Here is a 22,328-nt window from a genome sequence, read left to right on the forward strand (position 1 = left end):
GCACTTGTTCATCTGTATCTTCTGATTTTGGGGTCAATAAACCATTCCGAATTTTGATTATGTCAGCCAATGTATTAGCTATTCCTCCGATACTTGCATGATTTGTAAGTGTCATCATGCTTCTATATCTTTGTCTAAAGTGAGGGTGAAAATAATTAAAAGAACAGATCTAAAGAGAAAGGAGATTGAGACAGGTTCATATGAATCTATTAATTCACATTCCCTGACAGATGCTTTAGCCAGATGCAATTGACTGATTTCCATTTTTAATGCAGATAATCTCTAACCTCTATTCTTGTTGCAATTTTGTTTTCCCAGACATTTACCTGTATGAATGTTTTATATTCACAGTGACTGAAATATTCAAAACAAATTTCTCCCAATGGGTTTCCTTTCCCACCTATGGCACCATCAGTACCTCTCATCTTGTCTTGAAGTATTGTAGTCATTTTAACTCTTTTTTTGGTTCTTTCCTTATATCCAGTGTGGCACTAAGTACCTTAGCTCAGTGATTATCAGCACTTTTTATATCATAGCCTGTGCAAGAAATGATGATATTTTATCAACGGGTAAGCAGAAAAATGCTAGTTGCATCTTGAAGGGAACTAGTTACTCCATGTAGGTTAGGACATTCCCCACAGTCCCCAGGCCTTAGTGGATCAATCTCAACTCATTTATAACACCTGGACATACAGACTGTGTGGCTCAAATTTAATTCATTCTTTCTTCAAAATATCTCTCATGCCCTTTTATTTCCATCTATGCACCTAATGTCATCTCACCCTTAGATTATCGTAACTGCTCCCAACTGCCTTCTTTGCCTTTTCCCTCAATTCATCTCTTGTGGAGCCTCTGGCCAATCTACCTAACTACTGTTTTGGGTACAAGCCTACAGTTATTTCCAGTTACTGATGACAGTCAAACCCAAATTCTTTTGTCAGGATTTCAAGGAAAATAGGTTATGTGGGCCCAACTTACTTGTCAAACTTGCTTCCTACTATTTACTTCATCAACCTGTACTCAAGTGAAATTCACTTACTCTGCCTACCTCCACCATCATTACATTTCTTATATTTGTGCAACTTGCAGAAGATCCTGGTGGCAGTAATCGATAGTCACAACTACTTGAGTAGTCTTGTAGTCTTAAGTACCTGCTGTGTGTTAAGCCTTACGCCAATCTTCACAGCAACCTTACATTAGCTAATATCTCTTTTTCATAGATGACGACATTGAAACTCAGGTCAAGCAATTTGGCCGTGGATGAAAACTGGTTAAGCAACACAGAGCTAAGACTTCAGATCTCAGCCTCCTTATCCAATGTGAGCTCAGCTTCCTCTGAATTTACAACATTTCTTTCCAGTCTTTTAATTTGCCAGTTAATAACTTGCTATCTTGTGATGAACCTTTGATTGTTCCTTGTTTTTCCCTGATTCTTCTACTGTTATGTAGCTGCCTGCATCTTTGTCTTCATCTCTTAAGCTATGATGAAAACATTTGACTGTAAAATCTGTATCCCCTACAATTTTTAGGTGTTGCTATATCTCTAGGGATATGGCATCTCAATTTCTGATATTTTTCCAAACCATTACAGTTCCTCTGGCCACATGTGCAACATCACACTATCTGCCAAAAATTGGATCTACATTAATGGCCTACATTTTCTGCATTTGCCTTCACTCCTTTGCCAAAGTTATTGAATACCTTAATTTTCCAATTCATAAGTTATTATATTATCAAAAACCTCAATGCTTTCTTTAGTCTATTAAAGTCCAAAACATCCAGCAGGTTTTCCAAGACATTCTGGTCTCTTGAAATTAGAGATTTACTCCCATAAACCTTCTAGTGATTATTTTCAAATTTATCCTCAACTTCAAAGCAAAGGAAATAGTGTGTTAATCTTCTCATTAACCCAGGTTTGAACCTTAATAACAATTTAATATAAAGTATCTTTTAAAATATTGTGGCACACCTAGAATTTATCTAGTATCTGAGACGTTTAGAAAACTAAAAGATATCGTAGAGTCCTGGTCCTGTGCTGTCCAATACGGTAGCCACGAGCTACATGTGGCTGTTTAAATTTTAAATAACTGAAAGTAAGTTAAATTAATAGTTTAGTTCCTCAATTGCACAGTTCAGGTACTCAAGAGTGAAATGTGGTCACTGGCTACCACATTGTACCACATCAAAATAGAACATTTCTATCACTATAAAAGTTCTACTGCACAGTGCTGCTCTAGAAGCTTATCAACAGTTTTGTTGAGAAATATAGAAGATGTATGATTTCATTTATGGCAGCTGATGATCTATTAGCTACAAGTTCCCGTATATGTTTAATGGTTGTCAAATGTTAGAGTTTCATTCATCATTTATTCACTCAGTATAGCATCTAGCACCAAATACATGCTCAAAAAATGCTTAACGTGTGTTTGTACAATAAAAATGGCAGCTCCTATATATCTACTCAGGTGTCTAGCATCATAATACAAAAGAAAGTAAATATTTTATCAACAAGAAGAGAAACAAAGTAGTCTACACTTTATGGATTCTGCTAAACTCATGAAGTTGCTAAATGAAAACCTGTAGCGAATTGTTGACACTCCTTCTGCCCCTGCTTGGACAACTGTGGATGACATCTGCATCAAATCAGTCAAGAGTTATTTATTTTTGAAATGTGTGCTGACCCCTTTCTAAGCCCAAAGGGTAAAAATGTCACCTTTGTTCATTTCTCAAGAAAAATATTTTTAAGATCTTGTACTGACCGTGAAAGAGAAAAAGCTGAACTGAATTTCCTTGAGGTATTATCTGTTGTTTTCTCTTCATCTCAAGCTTTCTGACAGTCATCATTTCTCGCCTCCATTGCTAGTTATAGTGTGAACAGGAAACAATCCCACTACCTCACAAGCTACATTGGCCTCTTTTATTCCGGGATATTTTAACTGATTATTGAGTTTGTATTTATAAACTGTGTAATGTTTTTAATTATTATACTTTAAGTTCTGGGATACATGTACAGAACGTGCAGGTTTGTTACGTAGGTATACATGTGCCATGGTGGTTTGCTGCACCCATCAACCTGTCATCTAAGTTTTAAGCCCTGTATGCATTAGGTATTTGTCCTAGTGCTATCCCTCCCCTTGCTCCCTACTCTCTCCCTGCCAGGACCCAGTGTGTAATGTTCCCCTCCCTTTGTCCATGTGTTCTCATTGTTCAACTCCCACTTATGAGTAAGAACATGCAGTGTTTGGTTTTCTGTTCCTGTGGTAGTTTGCTGAAAATGATAGTTTCCAGCTTCCTCCATGACCCTGCAAACGAAATGAACTCATTCTTTTTTTGTGATTGCATAGTATTCCACAGTGTATATGTGCCACATTTTCTTTATCCAGTCTCTCATTGATGGGCATTTGGGTTGGTTCCAAGTCTTTGCCATTGTAAATAGTGCCGCAATAAACATACGTGTGCATGTGTCTTTACAGTAGAATGATTTATATTCCTTTGGGTATATACCAAGTAATGGGATTGCTGGGTCAAATAGTATTTCTGGTTCTAGATCCTTGAGGAATCGCCACCCTGTCTTCCACATCTGTGTGATTTTTAATTGCCTCTTTGTATTTCAAGGACTGAGCTCCTTGACACAATAAGACCATTTGATTAAATCTATAATCACATTGCCCAGGACATGGGCTCCACAGGAAACAATCATAAATACTTTTATATTTATAAATTAACCAACATTCACAAATGTGTGTCCCTGCCTGGATTTAAGCATTTTAAGGATTAGTAATATTTTAATAGGAACACAAATACAATTAAAAAACAAACACAGCCTCGATGAGTGACCTTTTCTCACACTCTTCATGGTTTCATGTGAAATCAGCCTTGCTGACATATGTGCTGTGGTGATGGCGCAGTGACTGTAGAACTAAGTGAAAGATGCTGTTTAAAGACCTAGAAAAGAGCCTGGATATCATGCATATGGAGTTCACAGTTAGTTTACTTAAAGAGTTAGCCACAGATAACAGTAAACCCCATCTAAGCTAGAGAAAGGCCAGAGCAATGGTTCTCAAAATGTCATCCAAAGATGCCTGGGAATCACCAAGTCCCTTTCAGGCAATCCACAAGGTCAAAACCAGCTACACAATAATACTACTGTTTACTTGTCGTTTGCATTATCACTGAGTTCTTAGTGGAATTTTCTAGACACTACATAATTATCTGAAAAGGCTATTAAGATATTCTTCCCTTTTCCAACTACATATCTGTATGAGACCCTATCTTTATATATTTCAATCAAAATGATATGCCATAACAGAGTGAATGCAGAGCACACATCAGGATACAGCTGTTTTCTATTATGCCAGATATTAAAGACATTTGCAAAAATGTAAAACAATTCCATTCCTCTCACTAAAAGTTTTGTTTTAGAGAATATATTTTTCATAAAAGTTTTATGTTAATATGTACGATTTATTATTTTAAATGCATTAATAAGTAAATTAAAGTTTTCTCAGTTATTACCAATGTTAACAAAAGCACTTTGGGATTTGCCAATGATTTTTAAGCATTCAGTGGTCTTGAAACCGAAGAGTTGAGAACCACTGCTCTAGAAGATAGTGAATACAGATATAAAACAACTGGACTCCTAAACAATGATCAACTGAAGAAAGAATAAAGCAAATAGAACCCTGTTTCTAAGCTGGCCAGGAGACTGTGCTAACGATGCTCACCATGGTTCTTCATGAAGTCAGCTAATAACTCGCAGCTTTTTGGAGGTTAATTAAGTCTTACTTCCTTCTCATAAACCAGACCATTTATTTGCCCAGCCAAATATTTGCTGGCTCTTTCTAGTTGCATAAAAACTTTTAAAAATAAAATGTTTATGCTAAAATGTCACACTTACAACGGCTTTAAATGAGGATTTAATTTCAATTTGAGAGGATGGCGGGGTCTGTTGGCAGCCTGAATACCATTTCTGAGACCTGCTGCACATCTGTGGGTTATTGTAAAGAGAATGGCTAGACTGGCACCCAGAGCCACCCTGACTCGTCTTCCTGGTGGCTTATTCATTTCTTTAGTTTCATGTGACTTATATATCTAGGCAATATGGGCTACTGATGCCAGAAAAGTTTATTTTAAATCTTTTTTTGTACAAACATGAAATGTTCATTTCGATCAAAGCTGACTACCGAAGGAGATTGGTATGCATGTGTGCATGTGCATGTGTGTGTGCATGCTCTGAAAATAATATCTTTCTGTCTTGCTCTTTCAGCCACTGTTCGGCTCAGAGAAAGTTCATCATTGTTCATTGTTCTACACTGACCTATTTCTCAAGAGCTCAGAGCTAAGACAAACAGTTTGATGATATACTATTCTTCCACATCCCTGCAGCTTCTCTTCTGTCTTAAACATGTTTGCGGTCACTTTTTTTTAAGTCCCATCACTTCAGTGAGTCAGCCTTACCTAGACACCCCTTCAAAGGCAATATCCACAAGGCTGATGTTGGCACTGCAGTCTAATGTCTAAAACTCAAATGGACAGGGTGCAGCTGAGAATTGCTGACTCAAGGGGGACTTAGACTTCTCTATCTCAGTTCTCCCCTCTGAGAAAGAGAAATAGTTCTCTGTACTTCTGTTCACCTCCCAGCCACATAAAATTCTGAGAAATAATTAGCATCTGAGCACCTCCTTTTTAGCACTTTTTCTCCCATTGTTTACACTAATCTCCTGGTCTGTCAGCCCACAAAATCCTACCCATTCTTCAAGTAGCATTTCGGGAGCACTCCAATGTGTAATAATTTCTCATGACTCGGCTATTTATTTGATGCTTTAAATATACTAGCCTGTAATTGTCATTGTAGTATGAATTTTCCAGAAATACGTGTTTTTCCAAATAGCCTCAGGTTTCTTGAGAGATTTTTTTCTTATTTAACTTTGACCACAGCACTTAACAGAAAGCTTTTTAACCCAAAAGGTACTCGGTACTTTTAGGGAGAAGAGATTGGCTAACCATTTATTTTGTGCTTGCCATGTGCTGAACCCTGTGCCAGGTGCTTTTGAATACATTCCCTAATTTAATTCATGGACTTGAGGCTAGAAACGGGGTCGTGACTTGTCCAGAGTAACACAGAAATCCCAGGACAACAGCCACTGAAACTGGTGGCTCGAACTCTTTTGCTCCGAGCTAAGTAATTTTTTCTATTCCATCAAACTGCCTCCCTGAATAAATACGTCTTGATTAATGCTTCTTTCTCCTCGTTATCTTTGTTTCTTCCTCCTTGTTCTAATCAATATTAATATTATGACATAACACTTTAGTATAGTTTCCTTTTCAAATGAAAAATGTTTGCACAAGATTATGCTTCATTTTTGTTACGGTTGGCCTGGGACCATCAGCCATTCCATTCACTCTATTAATATTATATGGAGATGTATGTGTATGTATATGTGTGTGACGTGTGTTTATACATGTATACATGCACACATACATGTCTATATGTGCACACATATACACATACATCCACATATAGTTAGTATACACACATATGCTGTACAAATATTAGTATGCACACACACATGTGCTGTACAAATAACCATAAATTTAGTGGCTTAAAGCAACACAATTTATTATCTAATAGTTCTGGAGGTTAGAAGTCTGAAATGATTCTCTGAGGTGTGAGAAGGGCTGTGCTTCTTCTGGAGGTTCCAGGGGAGGCTCCATTTCTTTGCCTCTTCCAGCTTCCAGAGGCTGCCTGCATTCCTCCGCTCATGGCCTTACTCCATCTTGAAAGCCAACAACAGCTGATCAAGTCTTTCTCAGCTGCATCACTCCGACACCGGCCCTCTGGCCGTCTACTTCCACGTGTAATGATCCTTATGGTTACTTGGATCCTCCAAAAATAATCCAGAGTAATCTTCTCATTTTAAGATTCTTAATTGCTTTCCTGCAAATTCCCCTTTGCCATATAAGGTAGCATATTTGTAGTTCCTGGGATAGGGAGGTGGACATCTTTGGGGAGGTGGGGACATTATTTTGCCTACCTCACATTAGGATGAGTTCAGTTATGTTGGAAGCAGTATAAAGTAGTTCAGAGATTCGCGATCTTAATTGCCGATTAGAACCATCTGTGAGCTCTGAAGAATACAGATGCCCAGGGACCTCACGCAAGTACTTTGATTTAATTGAACCACACGGCCCTGGCCATCAGAATTTGGTAAAATTGCCCCCCTCCCCTCCCCCGGGTTATTCTCCTGCCTCAATCTCCTGCGTAGCTGGGATTACAGGCACGTGCCACCATGCCCGGCTAATTTTTCGTATTTTTAGTAGAGACGGGGTTTCATCATGTTGACCAGGATGGTCTTGATCTCTTGACCTTGTGATCCACCCACCTCGGCCTCCCAAAGTGCTGGGATTACAGACTTGAGCCACCGTGCCCGGCATGTTTAGAGTTTCAACTAACTCCACAAATGGATACAGTTCACTTGAGTTACTAGTTTCTACGGTCATTTTATTCAAGTCTGGACAATGGCTGATTTCTCCTCAGGTTTTCTTTTTTTATAGTCACTCTGTTCACACTGCAGAGAATGAGTGTATATAACAAATCAGCTTAGCATTTTATGCAAGCAGCTTGTCTGCGTTTCTCCACCTGAAGAATGGTGGACATCAGTCCCATCCCAACAAGCTCAAAAGCCTACTGTGTTTCACATGGATCCCTTAGTAAGGGATGTCAGGCAGGCCCCTGTCTTCTATAAGACTCATCCACTGTTCTCTGGGTCCTGAGTCCCAGGCTCCTTCTGATAGCCCCAGTTCCATTCTGGCCAATAAGGCAGGACATTCAATCAGGACAGATACCAGTCCTAGGATCGCAGACATACTCTTCACACAGAGAGATGAGATCTTCTGCTACCATACAACAAGCCTTGTTACTATCTCATTTTACCTCCGTGTATTGCAAAAAATCATATTGGACGAAAGAACCATCCTAATTTTATAGTGAGAGAAAGCTGTATTTAGGTAAAAATCCCAAAGGGGCTATCAGCTGTAACACTCTAATTGTGTTTTAAAATTTACTAGCTTCCAGAACCAAAACAGAGGAAAGATTACATCATACGTCAGAGATCCTGCTTTATTAGCTTTCACAGTAAGGAAAAAAAAAAGGAAGGGAAGTTTATATATAAGAAGGATCTTATACTTTTTGGCTTGGTTTTCTTTTGCTAACCTCTTTCTTTAACCACTGGGGAATTATGGGGAAATACAGTATCAAAAAATGTTAATCTTGGTGTTTTAAAATTAAAATCTGTGGGCCAGGCACAGTGGCGTGTGAGCCACTGCATGTGAGCCACTGCGCATGGCCCACAGATTTTAATTTTAAATCACCTCCCACTTTGGGAGGCTGAGCAGGCAGATCACAAGGTCAGGAGTTTGAGACCAGCCTGACCAATATGGTGAAATTTTGGCTCTACTAATAAATTAACTGGGCATGGTGGCAGGCACCTGTAGTCCCAGCTACTCAGAAGGCTGAGGCAGGAGAATCACTTGAACCTGGGAGGCAGAGGTTGCAGTGAGCCGAGATTGCACCATTGCACTCTAGCCTGGGCAACAAGAGTGAGATTCCATCACAATAAATAATAAATAAAAATAAAATCTGGGATTCCTAATATTCAATAGTATTCAAGAAAACTGGAGGCTTGTGATTTTACTTCTACTTCGTTCAGTTCTGGAAAGAAACTGACAGTACATTACCGCAAGTGACAACTTTTCCAAAGTCGGTATGCCCATGGTACAAAATATCTGTAGCTATCTTTGTCCCTTGAGGGGTAGACACGTTTTGATTTGTTTGTTTTGAGAAATTTTACAAATAGAGAAAACAGAATATATAAGAAACAACAATGTATTCATCACTAAAAATTGGCCAAGATTTTGTCATCTTTGCTTAAAGTCTTTCTAATATGAAAAGAATAAACAATATATATCAAGCTGAAATTCAGTCATCATTCTTCCTCAGGCCTGTTTCTCACCATTGCTTCCCAAAGACAGTCTCTATCATGATTTCACTGTGTTTCCTTTGAGGTTACTTCTTTATCTACCAACCAAATGTAGTTCTATTCATCCTGATTTGTATGGCCAGGTCCCCAAATGCCAGAAGGTGAAAATAATATTATTACCCTGGTTAAAAGTTATCCTTTGCCTCTGAGTCTTTCACCTCTTATTCTAATCTGATGATTGATCTTAGAGAGATGCACTGGGCTTTATATGTGTGTCAAGAACGGAAACAGCTCATACGGGTTTTCCAAGCCTTCTATTCCCTAGTTCCCAGTTGACTCTCTCAAGGCAAAAGGTCTTCCCAAGTGAAAAACATTTTAGGTCAATCTGATGGGATTCAAGAAAATCAATTCTATAAAGAGAACCAGGAGGAGAATTTCAAAGGCTCATGACTCGATGAGACCTGATGAAGGAAAGCCTTACATATGCTATTAAGGAGTTCAGTTTTTTCTATCATGGATTTTAAATCGAATGCCTGCTGGAGTCAGGCAGGTGACCTCAGTGAGGGAAGTCATTATAGCAAACTACGGAGGCTTCTCAGAGCTCCAGTAAATTGTTGCATCAGAGAATCAGACTTTTCTTGAAAAGCTAGAAGTCTATATGGTTACATGAAATCACTCTAGTGTTTCCATTTTTTTCATTTTTAAAAATTAAAATCTAAAGAAAAGCTTAAACAATAATACAGCACATATCTATATCCCCTTCACTGAAATTTACCCCAGATTGTTAATGTTTTGCCACATTGTGTGTGTGTACAAATTATTTCCTAAGTCATCTGAATATAAGTTGTACAAATGACAATTCATTCTTACATATCTTAGCACCTCCTATGAATAAGGACATTCTCTAGTTTAACCATGATACTATTGTCATCCCCTATGAAAACTAATAATCTTATACCATTTAATTGCCCATACTGAAATTTCTCCAGTTGTGCCAAAATTATATTATCAACCTTTTTTGTTCAAACCGGAATCCAACCAAGAGTTATGTATTACACTTGATTTTTACATCTTTTTGGTATCTTTTTATTTAGACAAATTTCTCCATCATTTTACATTTTCCCAAACTGCTTTTAATTGATTTATATGAATGTATGTGCATGTGTGTATGAAATTATGTGAACGTATATGTGTATGTACACACAGAGATGCAAGAAAACGGGTGTGAAGACTAGTTTTATGCTGTGAGTTGTATTATCTGCACCCAGATACAGTCTATCAAAAGTTCCACAGACAAAAGTGTAGTCAATATAGCTTTTGCCTCGGTACATATTAGTATGTTTTCTTACCAGGCATGGGAAGATAAGAGATGAAGAATCCCTTCTTTCATTGACATTTATTGAAGCCCTGAGCACCTGATGCTGTACTAAACTCTAAGAATGACAGATGAAAGTCACTTGGAGGAAGGACCAGTTAGAAATGCAGTTTACTAGTTGCCACCCTAAACCTACAAAATCTGGAATCTGCACTTTAAGAATCTCCTGTGGTTATTCTTATGAACACTAAAGTTTGAGAACTACTATTCTAAAGACACACAGGAAAATTAAGAAATGAACTCTACCGCTGACAAGATCTAGTACAACCAAGACGTAGAATGCTATCATACGATGCAATACATACTTCGAGAGGGTCAGAGGAGGCTTTGGTGGAGGAGGTGAAATTCGAGCTGGGTTTGAAAAAGCATGGATTAGCAAAGGGTAAGACGACAGGGAAGAAGACATGCAGTAAGAGAAGCAGAAGCAATGCCACAGGCGAGTAAAGAGGTGGTAAGGTCTGATGAAGGAAACCTTTGTATGTACTCTTTTTTTTTTTTTTTTTTTTTTTTTTTTTTTGAGACAGAGTCTGGCTCTGGCACCAGGCGCCAGGCTGGAGTGCAGTGGCGCGATCTCCCCTCACTGCAACCTCCGCTTACCAGGTTCAAGCAATTTTCCTGCCTCAGCCTCCCGAGCAGCTGGGACTACAGATGCCCACCACCATACCCAGCCAATTTTGTATATTTTAGTAGAGATGAGGTTTCACTATGTTGGCCAGGATTGTCTTGATCTCTTGACCTTGTGATCCACCCGTCTCGACCTCCCAAAGTAGTATGTACTCTTAAAGAGTTGATTTTTTTTTTTCCTAAAAGTTTGGAGAGCTAGTGAAAGGCTTAAGCAAAGATCATCCAGTTGATCACAGGAAGATCATGTTGATAGTGCTGCAAAGAAAGGATTAGAAGTAGAACAATTCCATAAGAAGCTATTGCAGTTAAAGAGGCAGGAAGTGATGAAGGTAGTGCACTGAGACAGGAGGGAAAAGGCTGGATTCAGACAACACTTGGGAGAGAGGAGCAACGGGACATGCTGATTAGACATGAGCATGCGAGTCAGAGAAAGGAGTCTAAAGCTGATCCTCAGCTCCCATTTCAGTCTTGTGTAGATGGTGCCTGCTGGACACTCATTATACATAAGGGACATTTTCAACTGACTGTCCAACAGGCACCATCTATATAAAACTGAAATGTGGCTACAGAAGGTGGCTACATAATGGACATTTCCACCTAAATGTCTAACATGCAGGAGAGCAATAAAGAGAGACTCAGAAATGTGCGCCAGGGACCCATGAGAGGCCTGCAGCCGGGACAAAATGCTGTGATGAAACAAGCCTTGGATCAGACTGTGGGCTTGGTTCACACTTGCATGCTGAACAAAGGACCTTGTTGACACTGGTAAACAAGTGGAACCAACCAGTGGTGAGCACGGTAGTTTTGTTGAAAGATTCCTGTATGCTTTGCCTACTTCTAGTGATGTGATTTTCTCCCTCCACTCTTTTTATCAGTTTCTCTCTCCATTCTTTTTATCAGTTGCCTCCAAAATACAGTGAATATCTCAGGAGGAGGGTTCAAGACAGCTCACTGGGCATGAAGAGAAATTGTTAGAAATCTTATATTTTAAAAATCTCTTTGATTTTCTATTTTTGTTCGTATTCTATAATGGTTAAGTATATTCATAAAGTAATACATGTGTATGTTGTTCAAAGAAAAATTTTGGACAAGATAACTTTAACAGTTTATTGGAATAAAAAACAATCCTGAGACTTTGCTGAAGTTGTTTATCAGTTTCAGGAGATTTTGGGCTGAGATGATGGGGTCTTCCAGATATACACTCATGTCATCTGCAAATAGAGACAATTTGATTTCCTCCTTTCCAATTTGGATACCCTTTATTTCTTTTTCTTGCCTGATTGCTCTGGCTAGAACTTCCTGTACTATATTGAATAGGAGTGGTGAGAGAGGGCATCCTTGTCTACTGCCAGATTTCAAAGGGAATGCTTCCAGTTTTTGCCCATTCAGTATGATATTGGCTGTTGGTTTGTCGTAAATAGCTTTTATTGTTTTGAGATATGTTCCGTCAATACCTAGTTTATTGAGGGTTTTTAGCATAAAGGGTTGTTGAATTTTGTCAAAAGCCTTCTCTGCATCAATTGAGATAATCATGTGGTTTTCGTCTTTGGTTCTGTTTATGTGGTGAATTACGTTTATGGACTTGCGTATGTTGAACCAGCCTTGCATCCCCGGGATGAATCCTACTTGATCATGGTGGATGAGCTTTTCGATATGCTGTTGCAATCGGTTTGCCAGTATTTTATTGAAGACTTTTGCATCTATGTTCATCATGGATATTGGCCTGGAATTTTCTTTTCTTGTTGAGTCTCTGCCGGGTTTTGGTATCAGGATGATGTTTGTCTCGTAAAATGATTTGGGAAGGATTCCCTCTTTTTGGATTGTCTGGAATAGTTTCAGAAGGAATGGTATCAGCTCCTCTTTGTATGTCTGGTAGAATTCAGCTGTGAACCCATCTGGACCTGGGCTTTTTTTGGGTGGTAGGCTCTTTATTGCTGCCTCGACTTCAGACCATGTTATTGGTCTATTCAGGGTTTCGGCTTCTTCCAGGTTTAGGCTTGGGAGGATGCAGGTGTACAGGAATTTATCCATTTCTTCCAGCTTTACTAGTTTATGTGCATAGAGTTGTTTGTAATAATCATTCTACTACAAGGACACGTGCACACGAATGTTCATTGCAGCACTGTTTACAATAGCAAAGACCTGGAACCAACCCAAATGCCCAATGATGATGGACTGGATAGGGAAAATGTGGTACATATACACCATGGAATATTATGCAGCCATCAAAAACGATGAGTTCACGTCCTTTGTAGGGACATGGATGAACCTGAAAACCATCATTCTCAGCAAACTGACACAAGAGCAGAAAATCAAACACCATATATTCTCACTCATAGGTGGGTGTTGAACAATGAGAACACATGGACACAGGGAGGGGAGCACTACACACTGGGGTCCGTTGGGGGGAAATGGGGGAGGGGCGGGGGGGTGGGGAGGTGGGAAGAGATAGCATGGGGAGAAATGACAGATACAGGTGAGGGGACGGAAGGCAGCAAACCACACTGCCAAGTGTGTACCTATGCAACAATCTTGCATGTTCATCACATGTACCCCAAAACCTAAAATGCAATAAAAAAAAACAAAAAAAACAACAACAACAAAAAAAACAATCCATGAATTTAGCAACATCAGAACTACAAGAGGCTCAGAAAGCTCCACTGCAGCATCACGGGCAATGAGTTTTCATAGATGGACTAGGAAAAAAGCCAGAAATAATATATTTGAACTGGTTAAAGTGAAAAGACTAGTTAGATGTTACTTGGCAGTATCTGATTGGTAAAGTCTCTACTTAGAAGTTAGTTGGCCATTCTAATTGGTAAAGTTTATTGTTTACATTGGGCTTTGGTTTGTTAACATAAAAACCTAAAACTCTGGTTCCTTCCCAGCCTAATGGTCTCTCAGTTAAAATATTTTCACACACACACACACACACACACACACACACACACGCACATACACACACACACATGCACACACACACCACATTTAATGCATACATATATATATATATGGGTCATTAATAAGTATTCACATTTTTTGCAGTGCATACTCAAATATATTTTACTGATAGCTATACAAAACCAAAAATCTTCAGTAACTGCTTTTCTGCATGGATCGGGAAGAGACTCAAGGATGTGAAGTGGGGAAGCAGATACAGTTCTCATACCGCTGCTTCTCAGACATTGCTGCCATCTCTTATAAGGTTTTGTCTAATTATAACACCCCATGTAGCAAAAACCTCTTGAAGGTATTCGAGTTTCTTATAACTTTTCCTAATGTGAATGCATTTCTAGAATTTTAGAAGTGTGGAGGTGGAAAAATATATGATGTTAACCAAGTAGTTTCCGATTTGGAAGAAAGCAGGAAGAATAAGCAGATTAGAGAAAAGAGGTCGAGGTTAGAGGGATTTAGGATAAAAAAAAAGTAGAGAAAAGTCACTTTTTGAGCTGGGTGTGGTGGTTCATGCCTGTAATCCCAGCACTTTGGGAAGCCAAAGCTGGCAGATCATTTGAGGTCAGGATTTCAAGACCAGCCTGACCAACATGGAGAAACGTCATCTCTTCTAAAAATACAAAATTAGCCGGGAATGGTGGTACATGCTTTTAATCCCAGCTACTAGGGAGGCTGAGGCAAGAGAATTGCTTGAACTCAGAAGGTGGAGGTTGCGGTGAGCTGAGATCGCACCACTGCACTCCAGTCTAGGCAATGGAGTGAACCAAAAAAAAAAAAGAGAGAGAGAGAGAGAAAGAGAAAGAAAGAAGGAGAAGGAAAGAAAGAAAGAAAGAAAAAAAGAAAAAAAGAGAAAGAAAGAAAAAAAGGAAAGAAAGAAAGAGAGAGAGAAAGAAAGGCCAGTTTTTACACATTAAATAGAAGCCAGTCCTGCAGCTTGCAGATTGTAATGTTTCTCTCATATGTGTGCATGAGTGTTGAGTAAGGGGAAGTGAGTGTTAAAGTCAAAGGAAATAAGCAGAACCCATTTCTTTTCTTCTCTCCTGCACAATCCATTCTTATACTAATGTGTTTGGGCACTGAGTGATTTCTGACAACAGACAATGAGCTCACTAGAGGAATATACACCTTTAATGAACTGTGATCAGCATGTGATTGGCTTAAAGACAGAGCTCTTGACAACCCAGCATATATTGGCAGGGCAACCACAAGCTTCCAAAAAGGCGTGGACTCATAGGAGCTTCATCTGCTGCTCATTAGTCTGGAGCAGTGGCGAAGCCTGGGAAGCCACTCCCTTGGTGAGCAAGCAGAAGGTGGCAGCCCTTTCCCATCCATCTTCACAGGACACCCAATCCCTGTAGTGAGAGAAACCCTCAGGACTGTGCTAAAGGCTGGTTGGAGGATAAATCATTTCACTTTAAAACCTATTCATGATTTGTTTTCTGAGTAAGTCACTGGAGGATTTTTTTTTTTTAATGGTGTCTGGCTCTGTCGCCAGGCTAGTGTGCAGTGGTGCAATCTCTGCTCACTGCAACCTCTGCCTCCCGGGTTCAAGCGATTCTTGCCTCAGCATCCCAAGTAGCTAGGATTACAGGCACACACCACCACGTCCAGGTAATTTTTGTATTTTTAGTAGAGATGGGGTTTCACCATGTTGTCCAGGATGGTCTCGATTTCTTGACCTCATGATCCGCCTGCCTAGGCCTCCCAAAGTGCTGGGATTACAGGCGTGACCCATCACACTCAGCCCACCGGAGGCTTTAAACTGGCACAGCAGAGCTGGTTTGGCCACCAGAACCAGATCATCACCTCTCCTTGAAGGATGGCTGGAATGGCCATCGGCTCCGTGCTATTTACTTCTTTGAGAATATTAACCCTATCATTTTTTTAATTGTGGAAAATGTAATTGCTAATAAGTACAACAATAAGTACAATATTTAATTTAGAGGACAGAGAAGCAAGCATATTGGCAAGTGATAGGCATGAACAGGCTGACACCTCAAAGTCGTCATTATACTGAGCAGTCTGCACTGAGTAGGGTTTCTCAACCTGAAGAAGAGGAGAGTGTGGGATGCGACAGGGGCAGTAGAAAATTTGGGCTGGGTTAGAAGACAGAAATTCTTATATCGGAAACGGATATTTGATATTTGGAGTAGTGAATTGAGAATGAACTGACCTTCTTCATCTCTACTACGCCCGCCTCCAACTCTAGCTCTCTTACCTAGGGTTTTATTTCCTTGTGTTGCACAATAGAGCTGCACAGGATAGGGAAATGGCAGCCTAGTTTTCATGTCCACAAAGAATGAGCTATTCATTGAGACATTCATCATTTGCTTAGAATTACTCTTGCATGGGGCAGTGGAAGCTCTAAACATTTAATAAAATATCCAGAAGCACTGAGGTGTTAGCTAGGATTCTGCAGCAGATGTAAAACCAAAAACTTTATTTAAGAAGCCTTTGAATGATTTTTTATTAATTTAATTACTCAGGTTTCCCTGTAATTTATGAAGACCTTTAGTGAATAGCCACAAAAATAATGAAAACTTCATATTCAAATAATAACCTAACATTACACTATTGGTTCCCTTTAGAAACATAATACGAGTGCTTCTTTCCAACTTCACCTTCTGTTAACACCATCTCAAGAAGAATTATGTGTAAAGGAAAATATGCTCCTCATATTTTTATATTTTCCTCTAAATGAAAGGGGAAAATACTAGTCTATACAGAGTCTTAAATGTCTTACATTAATTCGCCAGTTCAGAAAATTGGTTGCATGAGCCAAAGCATGCATGAAACAGGTTTGCATTGAAAGCAATGCTTTTGCTTTTTAAAATTTTTTATTTTTAAATTAAATTAAATTAAATTTTAAATTCCAGGGTACATGTGCAGGATGTGCAGGTTTGTTACATAGGTACCCATGTGCCATGGTGGTTTGCTGCCCTTACCAACCTATCACCTGGGTCCTCAGCCCGGCATGCATTGGCTAGTTTTCCTGATGCTCTCCTTCCGACTGTCCCTCCCGACAGGCCCCAGTGCGTGTTGTGCCCCTCCCTCTTTTATTGATTATAAAACAGAGAACACAGAGTGACAAGGGGAGAATCAACTGTAATTATCAGCAGCATCATCTTGTTGTAATCAAATAGTATTATTGCACAAATTTTCCTTTGTGAGTAAAGATTTTATCAAAATAGAAAAATGAGTATTTATTATTATTTATTAAGAAATGCTCAAAATAAGATAAATTTGAGCAAGTATCTATACTTCCACTTATTTCGAAAACATACCATCATATTACTAAACTCACCACATAGCATTTCAGTTGTTTTTATTAAATCTTCAAAACTTTTCAGACACTAAGCATAGATACCCATCCACATCAATTGAAACTTTCAATTTTTTAAAACTTTCTAAATGTCTACATTTCTTTTCTGCCTTTTTGGAAAACAAACTTTTATAAATGTATATGCTTTTAGTATACACAGGCTGAGGGATATAAATTGCTTGGCTCACCTTCCCTTTCCTAGGACACATGCATTGAAAAAACAGCAGCAGCCCCACAAACCAGAAAACTGCCGTTGGCATCTAATAAATTAATTTATTCAATGCTTATAAAGTGCCTTCTGTGTGCCAGGCAATGTACTAGAAGCTAGAAATACAGGACGAATAAGCCTCAGTTACTACCAACCCTTAAGGAACTCATGCTCTAATGAGAAAAACAGACATGTCTCCAACAATTTAAAGAGAATACAAGAGACCAGAGCTTGGAAGGCCTTACCCAGTCTTGTGGGACAGAGTTCAAAAGGAGATAACATCTACACTGGGCTTTGGAGCATGAGCAAGGGTTAGCCAGGTAAAAAAGGACAGGTGGGCAGTACATTCCAGGAAGGCAGGGCATGTGGATTGCTTTGGGTGGATTGTTTTGTTTTATTTTGTTTTGGCCATCTGAGAGAGGTTGGCAGAGGGGAGAAGAAAAAAAAAGTAATCCCAAATTCCAGTTAGGCTTCCTTCATGGCCCCAAATCGACTGTCCCATGTTAGGTAAGGTCTTCCTCATATCTTCTGCCCTGACAAAGTAGGACTTACATATTCCTGGGTATTTCCAGACACCTTTATTCATACTTGGAGCTTAACACTCATCACAGCGTGTCATGGTTGGTTATGCAGTGGCTGTCTCTACAGTGGGTCTAATACATGTTTGGTTGCACCAAAAGAGACGCAACATAACACTGATTTTTAAAAGTTAAATGTCTTTCCTCCTGTTCTCTTATTTAGAACCATCTAGCAAAATCCAGCAATGATGGGGTTGTCTCCTCTGTCGGGGCCAGGTCCTTCTATCTTCTAACTCTGAGTCTTCCTAGAGTGTTACCTCAGTCATCATGGACCAGAAGAGCTCAGGCCCCCACAGCATCCCAGCCAGCAGGGAGGGGAAAGCATGATAGCTCCCTCCTCTAGGACACCACCAAGAAGCTACATAGACCCCTTCTGCACAGATCCCATTGACCAAAACTTAACCATATGGCCAAATCTAATGGCAAGAGTGACTAGAAAATGCCTTTGCCTGTGAAGCTGTGGACCAGGTTAAAAAGCCAGAGATCTCTTAGGAGAGAATAAGCATCTTAAACTTTTGGCAAACTTTTTCTGCAAAGGACTAGATGGTAAATATTGCAGACCGTGTACAGTCTCAGCCATGTCATCATCATTATCGTCATTGTCTTCTTTTGCGTCTTCTCTCTTTTCTTACAATTCTTAAAAAATGTAAATTCTTAGCTTGAGGTGTGTACAGGACATGTCACAGGCCAGATTTGGCATGTGAGCCATAGTTTACTGACCGCACTACTCTATAAGAAGGGAAAATCGTACCAGGAGGAAAGTGACCATCTCTGGCATAACGTCTGTAAGATCATAAGCCACTAAGAGGAAAATCCTTGTCTTCTCTATCTTGCTAGTCTTGGCCAGTGCTTGACCCACACAGTGTTTGATGTTTGTGAATGAATGAGTAGAAGGAAGGCAGGGGAGGTTAATTTCACAACCACAGTTTGTTAAAGTCTCACTTAGTCACAATGGTAGTCTCTGTTTTGAGGGTTTTCTTTCCTTTTCCTTTTCTTTCTTTTCTTTTTCTTTTTCTGTCTTTCTTTTCCCCTCCCTTCCTCCCTCACGCCCTCTCTCTCTTTCTTCCTTCCTTTCTTTGTTTTTCTTTCTTCCCTCCCTCACTCCCTCCCTTCTTCCCTTCCTTCCTTCCTTTTCTTTCCTTGAAACAGGGTCTTGCTCTGTTAACTCACGCTGGGGTGCAACGGTGGTGCAATCACAGCTCCCTCAAGCCTTGAATTCCTGTGCTCAAGCAATCCTCCCACCTCAGTCTCCCAAGTGTCTGAGGCTACACGCATGCACCATCACACTTGGCTAATTTTTGTATTTTTGTAGAGACAGGGTCTCACCACGCTGTCAAGGCTGGTCTCAAACTTCTGGTATCAAGCCATCCTCCTGCCTTACCTTTGCAAAGTACTGAGATTACAGGCATAACCTACTATGCTCAGCCCTAGGTGTAGTCTTTTAACATGGATTATTATCTAAATACTCCATTTCTTCCAGCCTAAAGAATAGTCTAACAGAGAGCTGACAGAGTGAGTCTAGTGAACTTTCCAGCACATGCGTGACCACCCTTCAACTGATATGGTCAGGCACCCCACTTTACCTCCTGAGCTCAGGTGCAGTTAGGTTCCAAATATTCCACATGTTCCAGTGGACCCTTCCAATTGTAAGCATCACACCTTGGCCTCACTGTAGGTGACACCCCTGGGTGTGTGGGAAGATTATGGGACCAAAGAACTTACAACTTCTTCCTCTTGAGTAAACATGGCGGCAGGCAGGAGAACCTTGCTTTGGTTTTACCCTTTTAAGTATCACATGCTTGGTGGGAATGTCAGCAGAAGTATCCAGGCTGAACAGACACTTTTAAGTTCCCCTTTCCCCTCCTTCTTACTCAATATCCTGAGGACATAATAGAAGTTTTCTTGTCTAAGTTCTGCTGGTTGGGGGAGGGAGGTGTGGCTCACTCAACCACTGCTCTGGACAAACCCCTGCCAGGCATCAGAACGCACCGCAGTTCTTGAGTTCCACAAGCAGAGCAGATGCAACAGCCAAAAGTGAGTGGGGTCCAGGCGCTGGCCCAGGAACACCTACTAACGCAGGCCATCCTCCCACCTTATTCTGCAGGAGTCAGGTAACAGCTATGCTAAATGTGTACATTCTTCTTTCAAATAAGTGTGTCAATTTTTATAGAAGGAAAAAACCACCACTTCCAGATTCTGACAGCACAGACTGTGCTAGTTGAATAACTGAAGGAAATGCATGTTCTGTTGGAAAATAGCAAAAGAAATGAACATGAAACACTGAAACTCAGCCTCATTGTAGTCAAAAGGAAGATAAGCAGATAAAAATGTGGCGGGGAATGTGTTTGTCACTTGCTCTTTCGTAACTGGATAAGGCCGGTGCCACTAGTGTTAAATAATGTTTTGCAATGAAACCAGAAACAAGGTTCTATTGCCAGCAGAGCTGGGCACAGATGATTTATTTCATCCTGGTTCCTGACAAGCATGTGTCCATCCTTTTGATGAGAAAGAGTAACTTTCAATTGCCTCCAAACCTTCAGATCTGGCAAGAGGCGAGGATTCATGTGAGATTTCTACACACTAAAGAAAGGGACTATCCCGCCATCAATTACATATTCTCAGAAGGAATACTGGCAAACTGGATAAATGATGACAAACAGCTGCAGATCAGCCAAGGAGGCTTTCAAAGCAGCGAGTAACTCCAAATTTCCGTCGGAGCCTTTGACCCTCTTGTATACATTGCTGATTCTTCTGAAAAATTCACAAGGCCTTTTCCCTTCCTTTTAACTAGATTTTCAGTGAAGCAGTTACAAGGAAATGGGCCTCTGACTGTGCCTTCTATTAGCTGTGTGACTGGGAGAGCCACTTACCCTCTCAGTGTCTCAGCTTTCTCATCTAAAAGTGGGGTTAATAATATAACTTATCTCATGGAGTTGTTGAGGGGATAAAACTATATACACTTTTTGAATACCAATGTAAAATAATAGATTATTAATATTCACCATTTTCAATATTTTGGCATTAAATACAAATAATTCTGTGTGGAAAACACATGGTTTTATCACCTGAAGAGCGAAGCTGTGGCTGTGCTTTTCTGTCCATGCTATGAAAATGCCAAAGGAGGTTTTAGGTGGGGCAAAATATTCCCATAGAAGGTGAGACACACTCACTTCAAATAGTCCAGTGCCTTAAGAAATTAACCATAAATGATAGGTGAGGAGGAGGAGGAGAAGGTTGCTCTTTCCAATAAAACCACATGTTTTATGATGTGCAGTTAAAGGTGATCACGGACATCAAAGAAGTCACGGTGCATGTAAGGCACACCATGAAAAAGTTGGCCATCTGTTTCAAAAAGGAAAATCTAAAAAGGATTTCATTTCCCTTGAGAAATTATTCTAAAGGTTGGAATCCACACTGCCTGATTATCGTGTCCATCATTTGCTTACTACCATTGGGTTTCAAGTTCCCCTCAGCTTCTGCTGGAGTCCAGAGGCTTGGGAGCTGTGGCAGCTGATTTCTGGGGCAATGCCACATCTTGGAAGTTATGGCTGCGTCATAGAGCAATCACACTGACATCTAGTGGTCCGAAGAGTAAGTGCAGGCGGTGGCTTTGAAGCTTTTACCAGCCTCAATGTGCTTTAGAAATCACATTTTCCACCATTTATATGATATGTTAACAAGAGAGAGAGAGGTCAGGGATGTAGAAATGGTATTTCGTTTTTCTGAGGTGTTGCTAGAGACTGCCTCGAAGGGAACATTTCTAAGAACAAGAGTGAACCAGGTCTCGCTGGCAGGTTTAGGCTGTGATTCCAGAGGTTGAGGTTAAGACTGGCTCCAGAATCAAGATCCTGAGCTTGAAGGTGGTCTCTGCCATGCGCCAGCTGGGCGAGTTCCTAAATGGTTCCATGACTCAGTTTCTTTATCTGTCAAATGCGCATAGCAGTAACGTCTCCATAGATCTGTTATGAAGTGATGACAGCATTATCACCTAACACAGCACCTGGCACGGAAGGCAATCTGGGTGACCCTCTGTTCTTGCTGTGACTGTTTTTTAAGAGTAAGCTGCTGTAGAAGCTGGTACCCCACAGGTCAGGCAGCATAGTGCAGTGGAAAGTTCAGAGGATGAGCAAGGGAGAGACCCAGATGTTAGCCCAGCTATATGACCTTAGACAGACCCCTTACCAGGTTTCTTTTCTTGGTTCGCTGATGTTTCTTTCTTTCTTTCTTTCTTTCTTTTTTAATTTCTCAATCGTTGTGATTCTAAACCTTTCACAGGCTTCCAATTGAA

At 40.1% G+C, this 22,328-nt stretch overlaps 1 protein-coding gene across 5 annotated transcripts in view; it reads left to right on the plus strand.

Moving 5' to 3' along the window:
* FYB1 (FYN binding protein 1) overlaps window positions 1-22,328 on the plus strand; it is a 172,692-nt gene that overhangs the window by 34,937 nt on the left and 115,427 nt on the right. Inside the window, exon 1 of one of the 5 annotated variants that reach the window (XM_074386416.1) lies at window positions 20,070-20,151. The exons of the other annotated variants lie outside the window; for them this stretch is intronic. The gene's annotated coding sequence lies outside the window, so the exon portion shown is untranslated. Of the gene's footprint in view, window positions 1-20,069; window positions 20,152-22,328 lie in introns of those variants that run through there. 5 annotated transcript variants of the gene reach the window in all.

Source organism: Saimiri boliviensis, chromosome 1, assembly GCF_048565385.1.
Source record: "Saimiri boliviensis isolate mSaiBol1 chromosome 1, mSaiBol1.pri, whole genome shotgun sequence".
Classification (NCBI taxonomy): Eukaryota; Metazoa; Chordata; class Mammalia; order Primates; family Cebidae; genus Saimiri; species Saimiri boliviensis.